At 43.0% G+C, this 23,963-nt stretch overlaps 1 protein-coding gene and 1 non-coding gene across 2 annotated transcripts in view; both read right to left on the reverse strand.

The window, feature by feature from the left end:
• The window catches only part of LOC121276054 (E3 ubiquitin-protein ligase MARCHF11-like), a 126,865-nt gene that overhangs the window by 18,224 nt on the left and 84,678 nt on the right, over positions 1-23,963 (reverse strand). The window lies entirely within an intron of this gene.
• On the reverse strand, positions 18,398-18,502 carry LOC121276618. The gene has a single exon (XR_005942700.1). It is a non-coding gene; the product is annotated as a U6 spliceosomal RNA (small nuclear RNA).

Below are 23,963 nucleotides of genomic sequence, written 5' to 3' on the forward strand. Positions count from 1 at the left end.
TACTTCTTCAAAGAGCTCCAATAAATTAAACATTATTTCCCTCTCACAAAACCACGTTGACTTTGCCTGATTACCTTGAATTTATCTAAGTGCCCTGCAATAAGCTCTTTAATAAAAATGTCTAACATTTTCCCTATGACAGATGTTAAGCTAACTGGCCTGTTGTTTCCTGCTTTCTGTCTTCCCCAAACTTTTTGAATAAAGGAGTTACATTCGCTATTTTCCAATCTAATGGCACCTTCCCCGAATCTATGGAATTTTGGAAAATTAAAACTAACGCATCAATTATCTCACTAGACACTTCTTCAAAGACCCTAGGATGAAGTCCATCAGGACCTGGGGACTTGTCAGCCCGTAGCTCCAACAATTTGCTCAGTACCACTTCCCTGGTTATTGTAATTTCGTTGAATTCCTCCCTCCCTTTCATTTCCTGATTTACAGCAATTTCTTGGATGTTACTTTTATCCTCTATAGTGAAGACTGATGCAAAATACCTGTTCAATTCATCTGCCATCTCCTTATTTTCTATTAAATAGAGCAGGAGAGGGCAGCAGGGAGGGCTTTAAGAAGAGGGATTGTATTATACAGAGAAAGTCGGGTTATATTTGCATTCCAGGAAGATCCTGGAAGATTTGGAAGCAGAAAATAACACCTGATAATATTTCATGTGGTCCAGCCAGATCTCACAATAAATCGCGAAACCATTTGTCCGCTATAAGTGTTCAAGTTATGAGGGAGCAGAGATGGGGCCATACTTGGGAGAATGACCAGAGTGAGAGAGAGTAATGGTTTTAATGAGGGCCGGTGCAAGAAAAGTGAAGGTGATGGTCTGACTGAGCAGATGATCAGCTGCAGAAATGATGTGGCAAATGGAGGGCCAACAGTTAGACAGTTGAGAATCAAAAATTCTGTTATAATTAACCTGGAGAACTTTTTTTTCCATGACAGGCTCAGAAGAAAATGTAAAAAAATAAAAACAAAAAACTGTGCTTGCTGGAAATCCAAAACAAAAAAAGAAATACCTGCAAAAACTCAGCAGGTCTGGCAGGATCGGCAGAGAAGAACAACAAGGGTCATGAGCACTCGAAACGTCAATCTTGTTCTTCTCCGCCGATGCTGCCAGACCTGCTAAGTTTTTCCAGGTATTTCTGTTTTTGTTTCAGAAGAAAATGTAGTTTGGAGGAGAAAGGGAGTTATCCGAGTGGAGAGAGATCCAAGGAAGTATTTAGAGATGGCCTTACCTGTGATTGGTATGATGGAGTAGAAGAGAGACCATGTGAGGTGGCAAAGTCTAATGCAAGAAAAAAGCTAAGTCAGAGAAATGCCAGCATATATCAACATCATGCAACTGAAAGAGTTTATTATGTGTTTGAATAGTAACAGAAATGGGAAAACTGAAAAGCTTGCATGAAAATCCAAATTTGGCGAGGCCATAGAAACTGTGAATCCTTAATGATACTCTTAACGATGGGAGAGGGAGCTAGGCCTAAGGTCATAAATAGGAAAATAATAGGGACATAACGTCTGATAAATCAAAAAGTGAACATAATGATCTGCACATTATAATGCATCTCAGAATTTTCAAGGACATAATTGAGAACATAAACAAAGCTTAGGAGTTCTGTAAATGCTGAGTATGTGAGGGGTATCAAGAGTGGTCAGCACAGAGTAGTTGTAAATAGAATGCATCGCTGAGTGTAAAGTGGGAATTGGTGCAAGTTGGGAATTTGGTTCAAATTGTTTTTTGCCTCCGATACTCGTATTGGTTTGTATTACAGCTAAGTATTTAATATAACTTGCCTCTAACTCAAAGTGAGCAAGGAATTAATTGGAAGCCTAAAAACAATAAGATAAGTTGAGTAAATACATTGACTAATTCATCAAAGAAACAAAACAAGGTTATATAGGGATGGCAATGCAGGAGGTGCGCCGCAAATGTAGCATTTAGGAGTTTATGGAGAACACTGCAATCCCTGACAGCCATTTTAGCAGTAAGTGTCTGCATCTTGAGGAACTTCAGCTCAGAATTGTTGAGCTGGAACCTAAGGTGAAGACATTGCACAGCATCAGGGAGAGTGAAAGCTACCTGGAAACTGAAATGGGGGCAGCCACATCCATTTATTTAGGCAGTGGCACAAGTCTTGTTAGCAGCCACGGACAAAAGAATATGACTGCAAGTCAGGCAGGTAAGGGAGAACCTCAGCCTTTGTCTTATCCGACGTGTATAAGATTTTTACTACCTATGTGGTTGAGGGTAATGTCTGCAGGGTGAATGGGCAAACTGACCATTGCAATATGGTACAGGTAAGCCATTCAAGTAGGGAGAGTGAAAAGGAATTAGTTATTAGGAATTAGTAGTTATAGGGAACAGTATAGTCAGGGAGATATATACAGGGCTTGATTTTCAATCAAGTGTCAGGATCTGGATTTAGGGATTAGTTCCAGGTCCCAACCCGGCATGGCTTGCTTTAGGCATGCCCACCGCAATCTTCAATGCTCCAGCCAATTAAAACCCAAGAAATGGGCTTGTCATTCAATCAGGGATGGCAGGCAGGCTCCTGACACTGAAGGGCTAATGGGAGGCCCTCTAGCACTTTGATCAGCAGCCCCACTGGCCAAGATGGGAGCTGTCGATCTGAGTATAGAGTTTGTGGGGGAGAAGGCAAGGTGAATTTGTTTTTTTTCACAAAGCCACAATTGCCTGACCATAATTCTGGAGGACCAACACCTTCAGGGCACAGCCAGTGGCCACAGCTGTGGCAGGGGGGTGATTTGGGTTGTAGTGGGGGTGGGGTTCCTCACTTGATCTTTCATTCTCCAGTTGGCTTGTGAACAGGACCTTAATAGGCCCCTTAATTGAAAATAATTGGCCTTAATTGGCTACCCACTACTTACTGACAGGCAGCCAAATTGTCCCCAATCCACCCTCACTGAAAATGGCTCAGGGTTGGGATCATGGTGGGAAACGGGCACAGAGGCCAATGGCATGAATTTAAGTGCTTGCCCACCTCTGATTCCAACCCCAACCCATTTAAAAATCCAGCCCATTGTCTTTGCAGCTCTGGCCGTGGGCTCAAAAGTGTTGCCCAAAGGGTTAACGATATCTCCTCAAGGCTGGAGAAGAGTGGGAGGGGGCGGATCCGGTTCTCATGGTCCACAATATAGGTAGAATAAGAAATAAAATTCTGCTGAGGGCATTTGAGGAGCTAGAGTCAAAATTAACAAATCGAATCTCACAGGTAATAATCTCTGGATTATTACCTGAGCCATGTTAATAATGGTATAGGATCAAACAAATCAGAGAGTCGAATGCATGGCTCAAAGAGTGGTGTGGAAGATGGGGGTCTACAATTGATGGGCCACTGGCACCTGTAATGGAGGAAAGGGGAGTTATGAGTCATTACAGCACAGAAGCCCATTGAGTTGTTCCATTGGATCCTCCACTTAAATGGGACTGGAGCCATTATCCAGGCAAGTTGTAAAATAGGGCTGTAAATAGGCCTTTAAACTAAAACTTTAGGGTGGGTTCAAGTTTTTAAATCTAAAGGGAAAAGTCAAGGCCACAGAGCAGCAAACCAATTTGGTAAAGAAAAGGAGAGTGTGTCAGGAAAGGACAAAGGGAATGAAATTGGTCTATACCAGCAATGTGAAATGGACTCAGAGCGAATTGCCAGCTGGTTTTTCACTATAGCTGATCTTCTTTCCACTGAACTTCAGGTGATTATTCAAATGTTTTTGGAAACTCACTTGCTCATTTTACTATCACTTTTACTTGGTTTGAAATTAAAATTCTTGACAATTTTTCCAAGTCAATGGAAAAAAAATTAATGCAGCGAAAAATCAACTGTCGACTCAATAAGAGCACATTTCATGGTGCTGTCGAGGATCAATTTCACTCCAAAAATGTTTAATGGTGATAGTGCATCATTTAATAAGGTCAAATCAGGGAAAAATGGTAAAATGTTAAAACTAAAGGCTCTTTATCCGATTGTATGAAGTATTTGTAACAAAATTAGACATAAATGGTTTTGATCTAATAACCATTATAGATATGTGATTGCATGGTGATCAGGTTGGGAATGTAATATTCCATTGTACTTGACATTTCAAATAGACAGACAAAATGGAAAAGGAGGGGGAGGGCGTAATCTGGATAATAATGGATGACATAACAATAGTAATGAGGAAAGATCTTGGCTCAAAAGAGTAGGAAGTAGAATCACTGAGTGTAGTTTATAGACCTCCTAACAGTAGCTACACTGTTGGACAGAGTATCAATCAAGAAAAAAGAGGAGCCGGTCAAAAAGGCAATGCAATAATTATAGGGGAACTTTAATTTTTACAAAGGCTAGATAAATCAAACTGACAAAAATAGTTTGGAATGCATTCTAGACAGTTTTCTAGGACAGTACATCAGAAAACCAAGCATGGAAGAGACTGTTTTAAGTCATGTTTTATGTAATGGGACAGGGTTAATTAGTCATCTTGTAAAAGTTAGTAATGGATCCTCTGGGAAGGATCGATCATAATCTGATAGAATTTTGCATTAACTTTGAGAGCGACGTAAAATAGCCCAATACCAGAGTACTGAACTTAAATAGAGCCAATGACAAATGCAGGGTGGACAAGTTGGCCAAGATAGATTGGGAAATTATATTACAAGCGATAATGGTAGATGAGAAATTAACTTTTTATTGAGAAATGAATATTTCATGGGAGAAGAGGTCTATCTGGAAGTCTATCTCTGGCTAACAGAAGAGTTAAAGAGAAGTATTACATTTTAAAAAAGACTTTTAATATTGATAGGAGAGTAGTAAGCTGGAGATTGGGTAAATTTTTGATACTGGCAAAGCATGACCAATAAAATTTATAAAGAGGAGAAAATAGAATATGAGTAAAGTAGCCAGAAATATCAAAACAGATTGTAAGAGTTGTGTAAAAAGGAACAGAGTAGCAAAAATAAACACAGGTATCTTAGAGACTGAGACAGAAGAAATTATAATGGGGAATAAGGAAATGACAGAGATGTTAAACAAATGTTTTGGACTGAATTTTGAGGGCTCCCTGAAATCAGGAACGGAGGTAGGGCAGCTCCAAAAACACCAACACGAGGCTGTTTCAGAACCCCATTCCTGGCACTGAACATTTTGAAGGAGAAGAGTTCAGGGACTAGAAAGGTCATCCCTCTCTATAAGTGGGGCAAAAATGAGGCTCATTAAGAGCCTTGTTAAAGATGAATTTAGGAGGCTGTGAAAATCCCACATTGGCCTCGGTTTTACTGCGTGGTGGGGGGGCAGAGAGTTGCCTGGAGGTGGGCATCCAGCAGTAGGCTAGTGTGTTAGTGCCCCTGGCAGGCATACAGACCCTCCCTGCCTGATTGGCTGGAGATGGAACCAAAGGTCACCATGTAGAAAGGTTTCCATCAACCCTCAACTCCATCCTTCTGCAGTAGTAGATTGACTGCTTTCTCGAATTTTTTTTAAAAAATGGCTAAGAGGGCACGCTCCCTGTTCCTTACATTGTACTGCAGCCAGGTGCTCCTCTGATTGGCCCTCCAGCTTCAAGAGACTGCCAACTGCCCTTAATTGGTCAGGAAACACTGTACCGTGCCAATAAGGGCTCACCTACGTGAAAACATTAACTTTAAGCAGTTTCCCCCTGGAGGCAGGTTTCCGACCTAAAAACAAACCCAGCTCCTGATTCCTGCCTTTGTGGCAACATTTCAGTACTTTATATCTGTCTTCATGGAAGAGGCATAAAAATCAAAGCAGAAACAGCGCAGAGCCAAGAGGTTAACCAGACTGGGGAACTTGAAGTGATTATTATCAGCAAAGAAACAGTACTAGAGGAATTAACAGAACTGAAATCTGAAAAATTCACTGGACCTTTCAGCCTACATCCTAAGAGGCCCAAGATAGGTGGCTGCAGAGATTGTGGATACATTAGTTATAATTTTCCAAAATTCTCTAAGTTCTGTAATAACCCCAGTGCATTGAAAAGTAGCAGATGTAACATCACTATTCAAGAAAGAAGAGAGAAAACAGGGAACTATAGGTTGATTTTGCCTGACCTCAGTCATTGAAAATCCATTGTTACAGAACTCAAAACATAGCACTTAAAATCAATCTTATTGTGATTTTCTATGCAAGGGAAATCATGGTTGATAAATTTATACAAGTTTTCTGAGGATGTAACTGGCAGAATAGATTTAGGGGAACCAGTGTTCATAATATTCATAGAGTCATTAAGGCAGAAAAGGAGGCCATATGGTACATTGAGTCCATGCTCATTCTCTGTAGAGCAACTTCGTCAGTCCCATTCCCCTGCACTATCCCTGTAGCCCCAAAGGTTTATTTCCCTCAAGTGCCCATCTAATTTCTTTGTGAAATTATTGATCATCTCCAGTTCCACCACCTTTGTAGGCAGCGAGTTCCAGGTCATTACCACTCGCTGTGTAAAAATAGATCTTCAGCACAGCCACTCTGCATTTCTTGCCCAAAACCTTAAATCTGTGTGTCCCAATCCTTGTGCAATCAACTAAAGGAAATAGCTTTTCTTTGTCCACCTTATCTAAACATTTTATTATCCAGTACACGTCTATCAAATCTCCCTTTGCTCCAAGAAGGAAAACCCAGCTTCTCCAACCTAATCTTGTAGCTAAAATCCCTCATCCCTAGAACAATCCTGGTAAACCTCCTCTGCATTCCCTCAAGGGCCCACATCAGGTAGTATTTAATGGAGGTTACTGGGGTCTCAATTGTCAGCTGGATAGCTGGTGAGAGCCCCATATCGCCTCCTATAGGAAAGGCCCGCTGAATTAAGTGTTACTCAGACACTTAACTAGAAAATGGTGGGCTTTCCCCATGATCAAGGACCCCAGGGGTGGAAGTTCCACCTGCAAAGAGTTGCCAGCCCATCAGAGGCCGGCAGCTCTGTTGGATGGCAGCACCACTGGTGAGGTGGTGGCTGCTGCCTTAATGAACTCAGCCGACACCTAAGATCACCTAGAATCCAGGCACAGGTGAGTGATGGTGGGACGGAGGGGACCTGAGGTGGAGATCATGCAGAGAGGACGGAGGAGGCAGCAAGGGCAGTGGGTGGTTCTCACTGGGTCCTGACTATCCGAAGCAGGGTCTCTCAATCAGGCACTGAGTGTCTTTGAACAAGGGACACACCTCTTTGGGAACCTGAAAACAACGCTTCACGGTTTTGATTGTCATGCTTCCCCAGGAGGTGAGCCCCTCACCTACTGCTGGAATAATAACAGTAGCACCAGGATGAGGCCATTAAGTGGGCATTAATTGCCCACTTAAGGGCCTCAATTGGTACTGGGGGGCAAGGCCGTCCACAGACCGTCCTAGCATGGACTTAATTGGGGTGGAGGTGAGAAGGGGGCATGATCCTCATTCATCACCTTCCCACCTGATTGAATGCCCCCCCCCCGCCACCAAACTTGCCATGGGGAGGGCATTAAATTTTGATTATCCTTCCTAAAGTGCGGTGACCAGAACTAGGCACAGTACCGTGGTTCTGGCACAACCAAAGCTTTATAAAAGTTTATCATAGCTTCTGTCCTTTTGTACACAATACCTTTATTTACAAAGCCCACAACCCCATATACTTTGCTAATTATTCTGTCATTGGGTGGAATCTTCCCAGATTTGCACTATGTGGTAGTGGGCCCACAATGGTGGCTTTTCACGTTGTATCGTCCCAAACCCGCCACATTAATTATGCATTCTTGGGAAATACACTGTTTCCATGGCGGGTAGGCTCTCATTCGCCTGCCACATCATCACCTCGCCACTTCATCACGTTGGGTGCCACCTCTCAGTGCTTCCAGCCCACAACTGCTGCAAAGAAGATAGGATGGCCCCGAAAGGTAAAAAGGTTCAATGGTAAACATGTGAATTAGGAGCAAGAGTAGGCCACTCAGCTCCTCGAGCCTGCTCTGCCATAGAATAAGATCATAAATGTTACCTCATCATGATCTGAATGTCACCTCAAACCCACATTCCTGCCTACCTCCAATAACCTTTTACCCCCTTGTTAATCAAAAATCTATCTAGCTCTGCCTTAAAAAAGAATTCCAAAGAGTTACAACCTTCTGAGAAAAAAAAAATGCCTCCTCATCCCTGTCTTAAACGAGTGACCCCTTATTTTTAAACAGTGATCTCTAGCTCTGGACTCTCCCAAAAGAGGAAACATCCTCTCTACATTTACCCTGTCAAGACCCCTCAAGATTTTGAAGATTTCAATCAAGTCACCTCTTACTCTTCTAAATTCCATTGGATACAAGCCTTTCCTCATAGGACAACCTGCCCATTCCTAGTATTAATCTAATCAACCTTCTCTGAACTGCTTCTAATGCATTTACATCTTTATTTAAATAAGGGGACCAGGACCGTACACAAAACTTCAGAAGTGGTCTCACCAAACCTCCCTACTTTTGTAATCAATTCCCCTCACATTAAATAACATTCTATTAGCTTTCCTAAATACCTGCTGTAGCTGCATAATAACCTTTTGTGATTCATGCACTAGGACACCCAGATCCCTCTGAACCTCGGAGCTCTGCAATCTCTCACCATTTAGATAATAAGCTTCTTTTTTACTCTTCTTGCCAAAATGAATGACATTTGCCCACATTATACTCCATTTGCCAGATCTTTGCCTACTCACTTAACCTATCTATGTCACTTTGTAGCCTCCTTACGTCCTCTTCATAATTTACTTTATGCCTATCTTTGTGCCATCAGCAAACTTAGCAACCATTCCTTCGGTCCCTTCATCCAAGTCATTTATATAAATTGTAAAAAGCTGAGGCCCCAGCACAGATCCCTGTGGCACACCATTGTCACATCCTGCCAACCAGAAAAAGATCCATTTAAACAAACTGTCTGCTTCCTGTTAGCTAGCCAATCTTGTATCCAAATCAATATGTTATCCCCTACACCATGAGCTTTTATTTTCTGCAATAATCTTTGACGTGGCACTTTATCAAATGTAAGTACAATCCTTCAAGGAACGCCAATAAGTTGGTTAAACATGATTCCTTTTTGCAAAACCATGTTGACTGTGCCTGATTGCCTTGAATTTTTCTAAGTGAACCATCCCTCCAGTGCTTTTTGGATGCAATGGAGGCTCACCATGATGTCTTCTACCCCCACTCTGAACACAGGATGGGTGGCGGCCTCACCAATCCCGCTTGGGAGACAATAGCCGCCGTGATCAATACCACTGCCCTGCAAAACAGGACAGCCACCCAGTGCTGAAAAAGGATGAATGGTCTCATCCATTCCACCAAAGTAATTCACTCTTCTCATCACTCTCAACTCACACACTCACAAAACCATCACACATCCACAGGGATCTCACACCTCAAGAGATAACACCACTAACTCTCATGCATACCCTCTTGTGCCCACATCCTCATCCTGTCCAAATCGGAAGCTGCCTGCCAGCGAGATAGTGTTTCCTGTGGCTGCATAATTAATGAGGCGGGAATGGGACAATACAATGTGAAAACCCATCATTGCGGCCGGTGGGTAAAACGACTTTTTTCTCACCTGCTACCGCATTTTGTGTAAATCTGGGATGATTTTGCCCTATGTATTGTGAGGAACCTGTTTTTGAAGAATTTGAAGGACATTGAGGAGGAAGTATTTGTCTGTGTTTGCTCTGCTCTTTCAGCCTGGAATGACTCTCAGCATAATGTATCTCCTGGTCTGTTCTGCCGTAAATGTGCTCTAACTGACATTTCACAAGTTCTGCATTTCTACCCTGAGTTATTTTTAAAAGTTTGTAGTTTTAATTCGGGACTGTGAAAATGCCATTCTTCAAGAAACCACAGTCAAGATAAATGTCCAGCAGGGAACACCTGGAGAGGGAAGAAATACTTTGTATGTGTAAGTTAATAAATAACTGCTGTTGCCACACTGAGGACTCTTGCTGATTGATTAAAAACAACTGGCCTAAGAGAAGTATTCTTTGAACATTTCAGTCTTTAAAAGTCTCAGTCAGAATGAGTGTGTGGCTGCCTTAGAAGCGGCTGCAAGAAAGACTCTTTCCCCCTCTCTGCCGCACCTTTTCGTTACATGCAGTGTGGAGTGAGTTCAACTTTCCTCAGAAACGTCTCATTGGAATAACTCATGTTTTTTTTGAAAGTCTGCAAATTTGTGATAAGTAAGGGTCATCAAGGACAGTTTGACCAACAAATCTGTCTGAAAGAACTTCCAGATTTATTGTGACCAGAATTCTGTCAGATCAACAGTGTCAAGATCTCTTCGAATGTTATCCTTTTAAAAGACACGTTCCCATACTCCAGCCTCTGAAGGGGACTGTGTTTGTTTTGTCGTGTTTTGTGTTTATGTTTGTGTGGGAGTTCAAGTATATTTTTTTTTAAAAAGGGGAAAACTACAACTTGTATGTTAACCAATTTATTAACTTGTGTTTAAGAAGTAGTTTGTTTTGTAATAAATCAAAAATTTTTTGTGTCAACAGAAAGAAGCCTGGTTAGAGTCTTTTTTATGCTGGGAATAACAGTATCAAAGGTAAACATTTGGCAGTTTTGTGGGTGAATTAAACATTTAAACTATTGTTACGACCTGTGGAAAAGTGGGGCTAGAGTTAGCACTCCTCCCATCACGGTCTGTCACAGTATTCAACACTAGAGCTCAAGGTGAAAATGAACCCATTGAACAGTATGTGACTGCAGTAACACAGCTTGCAGAATCATGAGAATTCGGGCAGCTAAAAGATGACCTGATTAAAGATTAAATACTCTTAGGTGAACGGGACCCCGCAGTGAGAGAAAGTCTATTAAAAGAGGAGAAACCTATGCTCAGGAAAGTGATAGATGTCTGTAGAAATGTAGAGCTTGTGAAATGTCAGTTAGAGCACACTTATGGCAGAACAGACCAGGAGATACATTATGCTGAGAGTCATTCCAGGCTGAAAGAGCAGAACAATCTCAGACAAATTCTGCGGATGATACTATACGAAGGAAAAGAAGGATTGCCTAGCATGGAACAAACAGTGTTTTAACTGCAAGAAGCCGAATCATTTCGCACGCAAGTGTTTGGCTGGAAAGAAGCTAAACAAGCCTATACAGATGGCCACTGGAGAGATAGCAGAAGAGTCTGATGAGGAATTATAGACAATACAACAAGTTGGTTCTGTCAAGTCAATAGGTGACAAATGGCTTGTGACTATTACAATGATAACTGCAGAGGGGAAGTATCAAGCGAACAAGAAATGTCAGATAGACACTGGTGCGTCATGCAACTTAATGATCTTCACAGATCCTTGCGACATGGTTCAACATGACAATCCAAAAATGAAACCCTCGAAAGTAAGATTGAGGCTATATGATGGCACAATACTCATACCAAGAGGACAAATTAATCTGAGAGCCCAATGCAAAGCAAGAGGGAAGATCTAGAGTCCCAGATCATAGCTAGGACACAGCAGCCACTCATTTCATTGTGCTAAACTTAAATAAGGGTAATTACAATGGAATGAGGGCACAGTTGGCTGGAGTGGACTGGGAAAGGAGTTTAGCAGAAAAGACGGTTGATGAACAATGGCAGATGCTTAAGAAACTAGTTCATGACTCTCGACAAAAATATATCCCAATGAGGAAGAAGGATTCAAGGAAGGGGATAAACCAACCATGAATAACCAAGGAAGTTAGGGACAGTATCAAATTGAAAGAAAAACATACAATGTGGCAAAGATTAGTGGTAAGCCAAAGGATTGGGAACATTTTAAAAACCAACAAAAGATGACCAAAAAACAATAAAGAAGGAGAAAGTAAACTTTGAGGGCAAACCATCAAGTAATATAAAATCAGACAGTTAAGTGCTTCTTTAAATATATAAAATGGAAGAGAGAGGCCAAAATGAACATAGGCCCCTTAGAAAATGAGGCTGGGGAAATAATAATGGGGAACCAGGAAATGGCAGAGACGTTGAATAAACACTTTGCATCAGTCTTTATGGTAGAAAACTAATAGCATTCCAAAAATACTAAATAATTAAGGGTAAAAGTAGGGGAAGAAATAAATACAATAACCATCACTAGAGAAAAAATACTAGGGAGGCTAATGAGGCCAAAAGCCAATAACTCCCCTGGACCTGATGGGTTGCATCCCAGGATATTAAAAGAAGTAGCTACAGAGATAGTGGATGCACTGGTAGTAATCTTCCAAGAATCCTTAGATTCTGGAAAAGTCCCAGAGGTTTGGAGAATGGCCAGTGTAACACCCTTATTCAAAAATGGAGGAAGATAAAAAAAATAGGTAACTATATCCCCTTTTTTATCCCCCTTCTATCCCATTTTCTATCCTTTTTCCCTCACCACCGCCTCCTCCCTCCAACCCATCCCCTACAGGACCATCTGTTACTTGTTCCATGTTGTTCTTTCACACAATGCTACCCTTGTTCTGCTATTATCACATTCTGCTTTCTTACCTTTATGCCACTATTAGCACATTTTTTAGCATTAACCACTACCATTAACACTCCTTTTGTCCTTTAGTTCATGACATCTTTGTCAATCCCTCCTTTGTCCCCACCTATCGCTGGCCTTCTAACCAGCTCCACCTGCCCCATCCTCCTTAAACAGTATAAATTTCATCACATTTCCACTTCTCTTCAGCTCTGAAGAAGGGTCATATGGACTCAAAATGTTAACTCTGTTTCTCTCTCCACAGATGCTATCAGACTGCTGGGCTTTTTCCAGCATTTTCTGGTTTTGTTTCAGATTTCCAGCATCCGCAGTACTTTGCTTTTAACTATTGGCCAGTTAGCTTAACATCTGTCTTTGGGAAAATGTTGGAGTCCACTATAAAGGATGTAATAGCAGAGCATTTAGAAACACATAATCTAATCAAGCAGAGTCAGCATGGCTTCATGAAGGGGAAATCATGCCTGACAAATGTATTAGAATTCTTTGAGGAGGTAACAAGCAGGATAGATAAAGGGAAACCAGTAGGTGTAATGTATTTGGATTTCAAAAAGGTGTTTGATAAGGTACTGCACATAAGGCTACTTAAGATAAGAGTCCATGGTTTTGGGGATAGTATATTAGCATGAATAGGGAATTGGCTAACCAATAGAAGACAGAGAGTTGGGATAAGGGAGTCATTTTCAGGATGGCAACCTGTAACTAGTGGAGTGCCACAGGGATCAGTGCTGGGGCCTCAATTATTTACACTATATATTAATGACTTGGATGAGGGAAGTGAATGTATTATCACCAAGTTTGCAGATGAGACAAAAATAGGTGGAAAGGCAAGTGGTGAGGATGTCACAAGAAGTCTACAGAGGGATATGGACAGGTTAAGTGAGTGGCCAAAAACTTGGCAGATGGAATATAATGTGGGAAAATGTGAGGTTATGGACTTTGGCAGGAAGAATAGATAAGCTGATAATCTAGGACTAGAGAGCATAATTTCAGAATAAGCCAGCACCCATTTAAAACAGAGATCAGGAGGAATTTCCTCTCTCAGAAGGTAGTTAATCTGTGGAATTCTTTACCACAGAGGACTGCAGAGGCTGGGTCATTAAGTATATTCAAGGCTGAGATAGACAGATTTTTAATCAGTAAAGGAATCAAGGGTAATGGGGAAAAGGCAAGAAAGTGGAGTTGAGGATTATCAGATCAGCCATGATCTCATTGAATGGTGGAGCAGTCTTGATGGGCTGAATGACCTACTTCCGCTCCTACGTCTCATGGTCTTATGGCTCTGCTCACCACACCATTCCACGCAGTGCTATGTGTCCCACTCACAGCAGGAAGAGGTCCCAGACCAAGGGTAGAGTGGCCCACATTAGGCCTCTCACTCACTTTGAGGAGTGTGCCATCGCACTGACTGGTGAGGAAGTGGACTGTGCCTGTGGTGATGGCGAGGTTGGCAGCGAACATCCTCCTAAGGATCCTGCACCATATCATCCCTCTCCCGGCTCCGTCCTCCAGGCTTACCTCTTCCTCCAGTCTTACTTCTTCCTCTAGCCTTACTCTTTCCCCCTTCCTGACTCCCTCAGAGACGCTTACTTCTTCCTCCACTCTTACTCCTTCCCTTCTCCACATTCCTTCCTCCCTCTGGATTCCTTCCCCTCTCCACACTCCTTCCTCCATCCGAATTCATTCCCTTATATCTTGTACCCCCTTACACCTACCTCCCGAGTTGCCATCTTCTCCCCCGTTATCACTTTCTCCACCATACTCCCTCCCCCATAACCTCATTCCTCCTGACACCTTCAATCCCCCCTCCCAACCTCACCCCCTCCGACGCCTTCATTTCCCCCCTCCCAACCTCATCCCCGACACTATTTCCACTCCCAGTCAATCCTAGACCATCTTCTCCCACTCCCTCAACCATCATCCATAGTGAACGGCAACGGTGACTTTCCAACCTCCGTGAACTGCTTCGCAGCAGAGCCATGTCCATGAGAATCCACCCAGCATGCCATGGATATTCCTCCAGGATCCTGTTGCTGTTGGGTTCCAGCATCTTCTGCTCTTTGGATGTCCATGATGTGAGCAAGGCCCTGGCAGTAAGTCCTAACTTTAGTACGTCACAGTAGTCAAGAAATGTTCTGCACAGGTGTGTTTTCCCACCAGTGTGGGAGAACAATCCAGTGGGGGGCGCAGAATGGCCTTATAATGACGTGCTGATGTATTATAATGAGGTTCCAGACATCCGATGGTGGGCAACATGGCCCACCACCGGTGAGCGGAGCAAAAGATCGCAAACTGATTTTTGGCCTTCTCGCCATATTGTCTGCTCACGCCACCGAAAACACCCCAATGCCGTCACAGAAAATCCCAGCCATTATGTCTGCCACCTCCAAAGATCTATGCACATGAAGTCTCAAATGCCTCTGTAGCACTGAAGAACATATTATTACATATATATTCCCTGTCCCAATCCTTTTACCAAAATATACCACCTTACACTTCTATGTATTAAATTCCATCTGCCACTTGTCTTCCCATTCTGCTAGCTTATCTATGCCTTGGTAGCAGGCAATTGGTATCATCCTCACTACCTGCCACATACCCAAGCTTGGTATCATCAGCAAATATTGAAGTTTTAGGGAAACACCACTGTGTACTATCACTGTTTTCAGTCCTTAAGCCATTTTTTTTATCCAACACTGACCCTCCTATTCCATAAGTTTTAATTTTGTTAACCAAATTTTTATATGGTACTTTGTCAAATGCTTCTTCAAATCAACATAGAGAACAAGCATTCTCTTCATCAGCATTCTCAGTTACTTCATCAAAAAATTCAATTAGATTAGTCAAGCATGATCTGCCTCTTACAAATCCCTAATTAACTCATAGCATGGGCTTTCATTAATTTATTCAAACCCCTCCATGTGTCTGTTAATGTTGTTCTTGATTATTGTTTCTAAATCCTGACCCACCCCACTCATGTTAAGCTAACTGGCCTATAGTTATTAGGAATGTCCTTGCATCTTTTCTTGAGGGTGGCCAAGTGGACTAAGTGTCTGTGGTCTTCTCCATTACTAATCTAAACCTTATGATATGATGGTTATTGTTAACCAAGGCCAGGATTTCCCGGTCGGTGAGCGGGAGGGGAGGCCCGCTTGCCGACGTGTAAAATGACACGGGATGACATCGGGTGGACTCTCAATGTCACCGCGCCTCATTTCAATTTTCAGGTGGGCGGGGGCTCAGCAGAATCAGCTGTGCATCTGCCAACCTGTCAATGGCCAATAGAGGCCATTGACAAAGTAATTAAAGTGCTTAATGGACCTGCCCGTCCAACCTTAAGGTTAGTGGGCAGGCCAGGAGCCCTGGCAGGCATTGGAAAAAGCATGAAACCTCATCCACGGGCAGGATGAGGTTTCATGTAGCTTTTTAAATTTTTAATAAAAGTGTTAATGAAAGTGATGGACATGTCCCAACTCATGTGACAGTGTCACATGAGGGAACATGTCAGGGGAATTTTTTTTATTGTTAACATTTTTAAATTTAGCGCCGATCTCCCTGAGGCAGCACTTAGCCTCAGGGAGATGAGTGCACTCCTTCGCGTGCATGCGTGAAAGAGCACACTCTCGGTTTAGGGATCCCCCCTGCCTGCACAGGGAGCACTAAGCGCTTCCTGGCGGATGTCACGCTGGGCGGGCCTTAATTGGCTCGCCCACGTAAAATGGCGGCACACTCCCAATCGGGGGCGCCAATCGGAGGTGCACCTCCACACGCCCGCTCCTAAACTTCCTTCCCCGACGGGCAGAAAATTCTGCCCCAAGAGTTTCCCCAGAGACGCTTGATCCACTTGGTCCATCAATACTGCCACCCACCCTCCACCTTTGTTCCCTATCTTTTCTGAACACTTTGTATCCTTAAATATTAATTACCCACTCCTCACCATTTTTAAGCCACTCTTCTGTCACTGCTATTACATTGTATCCCGTAATGGCAATTTGCGCTTGTAACTCAAGAACCTTATTCACCATAGTTTGTGCATTTACATACGTGCATTCAAAACCTGTGTTTGTTTCCTTATAATCCTTCTTAGCCCAGTCTTATTCAATATGATATTACTTGCTTCTCTAGTACTATCGAGTGGACGTACTACATTTGGATTTTCAAAAGATATTCTATAAAGTGCCATCAATGCAAAAGGTTGTTGCACAAAATAAGAGTTTATGGAATTGGAGCTAATATGCTTTTCATAATCACTGGACATCTCAGAGTGCTTATAGCCAATGTAGTACTGTGTTAGCTGTTGTAATGTAGGTAAGGTGCCTGCCAAACTGCACACAGTAAACAACCACAAACAACAACATGATAAGGACCAGATAACCTGTTCTCTTGGAGGTGCAGTCTTCCAGATGAGACATTAAACTGAGGCCCCATCTGCCTGTACAGGTGGATGTAAAAGATTCCATGGCACTAGTTTGAAAAACAGCAGGGGAGTCATCCCTGGAGTTTTGGTCATCATTTATTCACCATATGTAAAAAGAAAAAGATTAGTGAAGACAAATGTAGGTCCCTTAAAGTCTGAAACAGGAGAATTTATAATAGAGAATGAAGAAATGGCAGAACAACTAAGCAACTATTTTAGTTCTGTCTTCACGGAGAAAGACACAAATAACTTCCCAGAAATGCAAGGGAACCAAGAGTCTAGTGAGGAGGAGGAATTGAAGGAAATTAGTATTACTAAAACAATAGTGCTGGAGAAATTAATGGAACTGAAAGCCAATAAATCCCCAGGGCCCAATAATCTATGTCCCAGGGTACTAAAGGAGCTGGCCATGGAAATAGTGGATACATTGGTTCTCATCTTGCAAAATTTTGTAGATTCTGGAACAGTTCCAGCAGATTGGAGGAAGGCAAATGCAATCCCACTATTTAAAAAAGGAGGGAGGGAGAAAACAGCAAATTACAGACCGGTTAGCCTAACATCAGGAGTAGGAATCCATTATAAAGAATGAGATACCAAAAAACATCAACAGGATTAGACAAAGAAAATATGGATTTATGAAAGGGAACTCATATTTGACAAACCTACTGGAGTTTTTTGAGGACGTAACTAGCAGAATAGATAAGGGAGAACCAGTGGATGTGGTGTATTTAGATTTTCAGAAAGCTTTTGATAAAGAACCACATAAGAGGTTAGTGTGTAAAATTAAAGCATATGGGACTGAGGGTAATATATTGGCATGGATTTAGAATTGGTTAGCAGACAGGAAACAGAGTTGGAATAAACTGATCTTTTTCAAAGTGGCAGGCAGTGACTAGTGAGGTACCGGAGGGATCAGTGCTTGGGTCCCAGCTATTCACAATATATATCAATGATTTAGATGAGGGAACCAAATGTAATATTTCCATGTTTGCTGACAACATGCAACTTGGTGGGAATGAGAATGGTGAGGAAGGTGTAAAGAGGCTTCAAGGCGATTTAGACAGGTTGAGTGGGCAAATACATGGCAGATGCAGTATAACGTGCATAAGTGTAAAGTTATCCACTTCGATAGGAAAAACAGAATGGCAGAGTATTATTTAAATGGTGAGAAAATGGTGTATATTGTCGCTGGACTAGAAATCCAGAGTAATGCTCCGGAGACCCGGGTTTGAATCCTGCCGTGGCAGATGGTGGAATTTGAGTTCAATAAAAAAAAATCTGGAATTAAAAGTCTAAAGAAACCATTGTCGATTGTTGTAAAACCCACCTGGTTCACTAATGTCCCTTTAGGGAAGGAAATCTGCTGTCCTTACCTGGTCTGGCCTACATGTGACTCCAGGCCCACAGCAATGTGGTTAACTCTTAAATGCCCTCTGAGCAAGGGCAATTTGGAATGGGCAATAAATGCTGGCCTAGCCAGCGATGCCTACATCCCATGAATGAATTGAAAAAAAAAATTAGGAAATGTTGATGTGTAAAGGGTGTCATCCTTGCGCAAGGGCCATGCTAATCTTCTCTGTATCGTTCCAATTTTAGTGGTGTCTGTACACTAATCAATGAAAGTAAACATGCAGGTGCAGCAAGCAGTTAAGAAGGCAAGTGGTATGTTGGCTTTCTTGCGAGAGGACTTGAGTACAGGAGCAAGGATGTCTTTCTGCAGCAGTACAAGGCCTTGGTGAGACCACATCTGGAGTATTGTTTGCAACTTTGGTTTCCTTATCTAAGAAAGGATATACTTGCCAAAGAGGCAGTGTAGCAAAGGTTCACCAGACTGATTCCTGGGATGGCAGGATTGTCTTATGAGGAGAGATTGAGCCGACTAGGCCTGTATTCACTGGAATTTAGAAGAATGAAAGGGGATCTCATTGAAACATATAAAATTCTGACAGGAGCGGACAGACTGATGGAGGAATGATGTTTCCTCTGGCTGGGGGATCTAGAACAAGGGGTCACAGTCTCAGGATACGGGGTAGACCATTTAGGACCGACATGAGGATAAACTTCTTCATTCAGAGGGTGGTAAACCTGTGGAATTCTCTACTACAGAAGGCTGTGGAGGCCAAGTCACTGAATATATTTAAGAAAGAAATAGATAAATTTCTGGACGCTAGAGGTGTTAACGGGTATGGGATGAGGGCGGGAGTATGGTGTTGAGATGGAGAATCAGCACAATCATATTATTTGGCAGAACAGGCTCGAAGAGCCAAATAATGTACTCCTGCTCCTATTTTCTATGTTTCTGGATGTTGATTTTGGGATAAATAATGGCCAGAACACTGGGGATGTCTCCCCTGCTGTTTTTTAAACTAGCGCCATAGAAACTTTTACATCCATCCATTCAGGCAGATGGGGCCTCAGTTTAATGTCTCATCTGAAAGACAGCACCTCCAACAGTGCAGCACTCCTGCGGTACTGCACTGGATTGTCAGCCTTGTACTGCAGCCCTAGAGTGACACTTGAACCCAGACATTGGGGCAGAATTTTATGGTTTCCTGCCAGCTAGTTTGCTAGTGGCTGGCCCATAAAATTTCCCATGTTGTCTTTCTGTGCCCTCCCCTCCCCACTCCTCAATCTGTCCACAATTTTGTGTGACGTGGGTGAAACCTAAGGCCTCATCACAATTGAGGCCCTTTAGGGGGCCAATCATTGCCCACGAAAGTGCTGCTTTTGAAGCTGGTGGGAGGAGCTCAGGGACGGGGGAAAGCCCAACAGATGTCTTTGCTCTGGCCTCAGCTGGGAAAGGGGTGGGTAGTGTCTCCCTTAAGGGCCCCATTTCTACATCAGCAACTCCCCAAGTTCTAATCCCGTGATGCTTCCTCTCCATCAAGAGAAACCCACCTGAACTTACCTGGTCCTGGTCCCGCTTGTATTCCCAGTCCTGGCCATTGCTGCCACTGGCTCTGCTGGGACTACAGAATTGCCGGCCAATCTGATAGGCTGGCAGCTCTCTAAGGCAGAACTTCCTCCCAATTAAGGAGCAAAAGTCCCATCTCCAGCCAATTAATGCTCCTTGGAGCATAAAATGGTGACAGAGCTGCTGTGATTAGCAGGGATGTATTACCTGCGACTCTTCGAGTGCTGGAGCAGGAAATCCCACCATCCAAAGAATCCTACCCATGGTGACTCAGAGGCAAGAGTGTTGCCAACTGAGCCATGGCTGACACTTTAATATATATGATATATAATATATTAGCATGAATGGAGGATTGGTTAATGGACAGGAAGAAGACAGTAGGGATAAATGGTAGTGAAGTGCCTCAAGGATCAGTGCTGTGCCCTCAATTTTTATAATCAATGTTAGATGATAGGACCGAGTGTAACATATCCAAGTTTGCTGATGATATAAAGCTAGTTGGGAAAGGAAGATATGAGGAGGACACAAGGCCAGAATCTTTCTGGGCATAGAAAATGGTCAAGGATTGCGACTATTTCCAGGATCTGAGTCCGCTCAAGTGAGAGGTGAGCTGATGGAATACCTTCTGGACGATGGTCATTTAAGAAGATGCCTCTGCATTCACCGTACAATTAAGGAGGGTAGGCGGTTTCCAGAGATGGGAGTGCAGTGAATAATAGCCCAGTCCAGTGGAGTGTTGCATCTCCCACTGTGAGACCAGCTGAGGGTCAGACTGATGGAGCAGCAGGGAGGCACTTCTGTCACTATCAGCAACTGTGGAGCAGGTAAAAAGTTAACCACATATGACCATTGGAGACATCCATATCCACTATTTAATCACTCATTGGCAAACCTACAATATGGGCAGATAACAGCCTTGTCATTTGCTGCCTTAGAATTTACAAGACTCTGACTTCCTGCATGAAGCTGCCTCCTCTCACTTGCTGGGGACGGACACTGCGGGGTGCATGTCCGCTGTACCTAAGGTCTCAATGCAATGGATAAACAAAGGCTCACTGCCCTTGTAATTATCCTAATTGGCTACCTGCCACTGTCAGGCTACTTAAAAATGTAAAATGCGAAGCTGGAAATTATACACCAGTTTCCCTAACAACTATAGTGGGGGAAACATGCAAAGTCATGAGTGTTATCAGGGAAGTACCTGGACTGTTACTGTAGTCCTTCTGAGTTTACGCTCATTACAGAGCTTTACATTTAACAGATGCTAATTAGAGGTAGCCTGGCAACCAATTTTCTGTGTTATGCTCGTATGATGTAATATTGCCTTGACCTATTTATGGTGTCACTAGAGCAGAATCTTATTATGTCATGTAATATCTAATTCTCTTCAACAGAAATTATGGGGCCACTTGGTGGAATATTCCTCCCTTTTAATAATTTAACTGTTGTTTAATGAATGCACATCAGAACAAAAATGTAAAAACATGTTATAAAAACTGAAGAAGCTTCTATTTAAGGCAGGGGAAAGAGAGATGATTTAGGTGAAATTATTGATAATTTATGCAGATATTATTTAAAAAAAGCTAACCAAGTACTAGAATAGGTCTCCTGGACATCTAATTATGAGCAACGTCACACTGGGAATATAACACGGATTAATGGACAGCACTGCAGTCCTGCCACATCCAGTCGTGGGCGGTGGTGGACAACTAAACAACACACTGGAGGAGGAAGCTCCACAAATATCCCCACCCTCAATGATTGAAGAGCCCAGCACATCAGTGCAAACATAAGGCTGAAGCATTTGCCACAATCTTCAGCCAGAAGTGCTGAGTGGATGATCCATCTCGTCCTCCTTTGGAAGTCCCCAGAATCACAGATGCCAGTCTTCAGCCAATTCAATTCACTCCACGTGATATCAAGAAACGACTGAAGGCACTAGATACAGCAAAGGCTATGGGCCCTAACAATATTCCAGCAATAGTACTGAAGACTTGTGCTCCAGAACTTGCCATGCCCCGAGCCAATCTGCTCCAGTACAGCTACAACATTAGATCTACCTGGCTATGTGAAAAATTGTCCAGGTATGCCCTGTACACAAAAAGCAGGACAAATCCAACTCAGCCAATTACCACCCCACCAGTCTCCTCTTGATCATCAGTAAAGTAATGGAAGGGGCCATCAAAGTGCTATCAAGCGCCACTTGCTTAGCAATAACCTGCTCACAGATGCCCAGTTTGGGTTCGGCCAGTGCCACTCAGCCCCTGACCTCATTACAGCCTTGGTTCAAACATGGACAAAAGACCTGAACCAAGGTGAGGTGAGATGAGAGTGATTGCCCTTAACATCAAGGCCGCATTTGACCAAATGTGGCATCAAGGATCCCTAGCAAAGCTGGAGTCAATGGGAATCAGGGGGAAAACTCTCCACTGATGGGAGTTACAAAGGAAGATGGTTATGATTGTTGGAGGTCAGTCATCCCAGCTCCAGGACATCACTGCAAGAGTTCCTCAGGGTAGTAACCTGGGACCAACCATCTTCAGCTGCTTCATCAACGACCTTCCTTCCATCATAAGGTCAGAAGTGGGGATATTCGCTGATGATTGCACAATGTTTAGCACCATTCATGACTCCTCAGATACTGAAGCAGTCCATGTCCAAATGCAGCAAGACCTGGACAATATCCAGGCTTGGGCTGACAAGTGGCAAATAACATTCACGTCACACAAGTGTCAGGCAATGACCATCTCCAACAAGAGAGAATCCAACCATTGTCCTTGATGTTCAATGGCATTACCATTACTGAGACCCCCACTATCAACATCCTGAGGGTTACCATTGACCATAAACTGAACTGGACTAGCCATATAAATACTGTGGCTACAACAGCAGGTCAGAGGCTAGGAATCGTGCGATGAATAACTCACCTCCTGACTTCCCAAAGCCTGTCCACCATCTACAAGGCATAAGTCAGGAGTGTAATGGAATATTCCCCACTTGCCTGGATGAGTGCAGGTCCCACAACACCCAAGAAGCTTGACACCATCCGGGACAAAGCAGTTCACTTGATTGACACCACATCCACAAACAATCACTCCCTCCACCACAGACACACAGTAGCAGCAGTGTGTACCATCTACAAGATGCACTGCAGGAATTCACTAAGGTTCCTTAGACAGCACCTTCCAAACCCACGACCACTGCCATCTAGAAGGACAAGGGTAACAGATAGATGGGAACACCACCACCTGGATGTTCCGCTCCAAGTCACTCATCATCCTGACTTGGAAATATATCACCGTCCCTTCACTGTCACTGGGTCAAAATCCTGGAACTCCCTCCCTATCAGCACTGTGGGTGTACCCACACCAGATGGACTGCAGCAGTTCATGAAGGCAGCTCACCACCACATTCTCCAGGGAAACTAGGGATGGGCAATAAATGCTGGCTTAGCCAACAACACCTATATCCCATGAGTGAATAAAAAAAATATGTATCATGTTGGAAAGAGTGCAAAGAAAAGCGATGAGATGCAAAACTTGTAAATCTCAAGAGAAACGTGACAATTAAAAAACTGTGGTTAATTTTCCCCAGATCTTTTAGGTGTTTAAAAGAGCCTCCAAGATGGGAGGTTTGAGCTGAAACAGTAGTTTAGCCTGCATTTAGTGCAAGATGCCATCTCAATAAAGGAGTTGAAACACGCTAGGAACAGCTGCCTGGAGGATTGTAAAGAGGCTGATTGTCATTTAAACTGCACTCATTAACAAGGTTTTATGGCATTTTAGTGGATAATATTTGACCTAATATGCTCTCCTAACAGCAACCAGCCGATTGGAGTAAACAAGCCATTGCTGAGTATTTTGAGCTCTCCAAAAATTCTCTAAGCACTTCACCTAAAATGAATAAGTGATGTGCTACTCTACCTTATTGATGACCTTATTGGAGTCACCAGGAGAAAGAGACTGTGTGGTCATTGGCATCTTGCTAGATGCCCCCCTTAGTCTCTAGGAGGAATAGGTGGAGGGCATGAGGCCTTGTAAAGCAGCACCAGCTGCTGCAGGAGAGAGGAACAGAAGAATGAGGAAACTTATTCTCCTTGTGGGTACAGGACATCCTTCCTTCTTTGGACCTCCTCCACCAGGACCTCCAGTGCCCCATCCAGCC

This window comes from Carcharodon carcharias, chromosome 3, assembly GCF_017639515.1.
Source record: "Carcharodon carcharias isolate sCarCar2 chromosome 3, sCarCar2.pri, whole genome shotgun sequence".
NCBI classification, from domain to species: Eukaryota; Metazoa; Chordata; class Chondrichthyes; order Lamniformes; family Lamnidae; genus Carcharodon; species Carcharodon carcharias.